Raw genomic sequence first — 2580 nt, 5'->3', positions numbered from 1 at the left:
ACATTGTACTTGGATTCCCGATTTACGTATTGCTAAATGATTTAGGGTTAATAATAAGTCTCCAAAGTGCCGCATCTGCAATATAAGAGCTAGACAAGTGATAACCTTGTATGGAGTTAAAATAATGAAATGAACATATATACTCAATATCGCTATATGGCTATATATTAAAATTTGTGTTAGTATGTTACACTTATATTACTAATATTCAGGTTCTCATCAGCCCATTTGAGATTGGTTTAGTGATGCCAGGTTTTTCAATTTACTAACAGCTATCATCGATTGTATTATCATATAATTTAATGGATGATTAATCCTTCTTTCAGTACTAATTATTCTTCTAAAAATAATAGACCTAGCTATATATGAATAAATAAATATGAATACCTAAATAAAATATCTGAATAAAATTATCTAATCTCCTTTAATTATCATCTACTAATAATAATAGCTAATCTATAAGCATTATCACTTATTTTGGAATTGTACTGATCTGTATCATTATCTGACAAAATATTATCATATCATCAGTGTGTTTGGAGAATGAAAATCTGTATATACTACTTTGTAGAAAGTTAAAATTTAAATTGTCATATTTTTAATATTAATATAACCTATTATCTCCTTATAATTTTAGTAATTTTGTTAATTTATGAATTCATTTATTAATAATTTTGAAAGTAGATCCCGGGATTAACTGACGCAAAGGATATGATTTGGGGATTAAAATTTAAAATGAACAAGGATTTTAAATTAATTGGTTTTGAATTACTATTATAGTATTATTAATTTTAAATATTTTATGCGTCGTGTAATAAAATAAGTTTCGTTATTATTTATGTCGTAGTAACTGTATAATACAAGTTGTGATCTATAAAATCTATGTATGTAGAAATTATAATAAGTAATTAATATTATTAAAAATCTAAGTATAGATGCATAAAAACCATAAATAATTTATGTCTCAATGTTTCATATTATGTCTATGAGATTTAAGAAGTATAATTTATATTTTTAATCCTTAATCAATTAAAAAATATTTATTATTTTAACTTAATGTCTTAATATTATAGAGAATTCATTCACAAATAAAACTTTAAAAAAACATTAATTGAGATTATTGTAGATATTTTTCACTAATTGTCACCTAAAATTTTGTTCATTAGTCATAAGTCATAACTCATAAGTCTGATCACCATCTTGTAATCTTTAAATTGATCGGGTTGAAAATGTAAAATATAAATTTCTTAAATAAATTTGTAGTACCCAAGTTAAACTTTTTATTGGTTGAGAATCCTAACTCAAAAAGTTTTCTAATTTGAATTAATTAGGGATTTTATAATATTATTGGATTTTTTTGCATTTGTAAAATATTTTGTTATGTAATTATTATTACGTCTTATTATATTATTTTCTAAAGGCTTTTTACCCGTTTATCGTTTACATATATAAACAACTACCTAACAATTAATAGCTATACCATTGATTTTAAATAGGTACTAGGTACTATTTATTATCGATGGTTGGATATACTACAATAATTATAATTTTTATATTATTCAAGTAGCCGAGTAGTCCGAGTAGATTTATAACTAATAATTATATAGTACTTATTATAGTACTATTATATAGGTACTATTAGTCTCTAATACTTTGAACTATTTTTTAACAAATGTTATAATTTATTAAATGTAGGTATCTAAGGCGTAAGTATATATTGAAAATGTGAAATTAAAGAGGAAATCGATATTATAACATTTGTATCATATATTCATATTTCATATAGGTAAATCAGTAAATCATATTATATTATTGTCATTCATTTTTGAAAACGATGATTATATAGATATATATGTTACGGTAAAAGTACAAATAACTGTAAAATATTAAAACCTAGAATGTATAAAATAGTTTGGTAAATATTAAAATACATTTATATTTATTAAACAATTTTGTATTTTCTCAATACAAAAAAAATAAAAATAAAAATACCGAGAATTCTATAAATCCAATATTTTAAAGACCTTAAGCTGTGCTTAATTTGCTGATAGGTTAATCCACTATTGATTTACAGGATTAAAACTCGGATTCTGGTTGTATCGAGAGATCGAGCGGAGTTACTCGTTTGCTGTTTAAAACAAAAATATCTCTCAATTAATCGATCGATATAATTACAAAAATTATAAAAATAAATATTTTATTACACATTTTTTTAGGTCTATTCTAAATTCATAATAATATAAAAACTTATGGTTATATGTTTAGTTACCTACATAAAATGACAATTTCTTCAAATTTTCGATACCATTCGTGTATATAATATAATATTAATCATTAGGTTTTTCTTTACGTATGCGACAGCATAATTTACTATGTACAATGTACTTATACATAATTTTATTTTAAAAATTATGACTATTGAAAAGCATTTAATAAATTTGTTTGATTTAAAAGAGTTTACAAATCAGAACGTTGGTTATGACTTATGATCATCATATTGTAATAGTTTGATACGTAGCTAAATGAGCAAAAATGTCTTTATGGATCGAAATTTTATAAAATATTAAAGACCAATCGACA

The sequence above is a fragment of the Melanaphis sacchari genome, unplaced genomic scaffold, assembly GCF_002803265.2.
Source record: "Melanaphis sacchari strain LSU unplaced genomic scaffold, SCAv2.0 Contig92_pilon_pilon, whole genome shotgun sequence".
NCBI lineage: Eukaryota > Metazoa > Arthropoda > Insecta > Hemiptera > Aphididae > Melanaphis > Melanaphis sacchari.
Note: the sequence above shows the minus strand (reverse complement) of the source record.